Here is a 423-nt window from a genome sequence, read left to right as displayed (position 1 = left end):
GTGTGTGTGTGTGTGTGTGTGTGTGTGTGTGTGTGTGTGTGTGTGTGTGTAGTATACAAAGTAAATACAAGTTAATGGAGGGTGTGGGTAGAGAGCCGGCTGGAGCAGCTGCAGTCATCAAGAAAGATTTCATGTAGAAAGTGGATCTTGAGCTGAGAGTGCTGAAGGAAACTAATGATTCTAAAAGGATAGGAAGAGGAAATGCATTCCAAATGTGAGCAACAGCCAATGAAAAGATAAGGAAACTAAAATACAGATCAATGACTTTGTCCATGTTCATAGAACTTTTTTTTACATGTATATTTATTTATTTTAATTTATTTTATTTTAATTTAATTTTATGTTTTGAGTTTTCAACATTTACTTCCACAAGATTTTGAGTTCTAAATTTTCACCCTATCTTGCCCCTCCCCCAACCCCAAG

This window comes from Vombatus ursinus, unplaced genomic scaffold, assembly GCF_900497805.2.
Source record: "Vombatus ursinus unplaced genomic scaffold, bare-nosed wombat genome assembly UNPS02007408.1, whole genome shotgun sequence".
NCBI lineage: Eukaryota > Metazoa > Chordata > Mammalia > Diprotodontia > Vombatidae > Vombatus > Vombatus ursinus.
The sequence above is the reverse complement of the archived record's forward strand: the minus strand, read 5'-3'. Positions refer to the sequence as shown.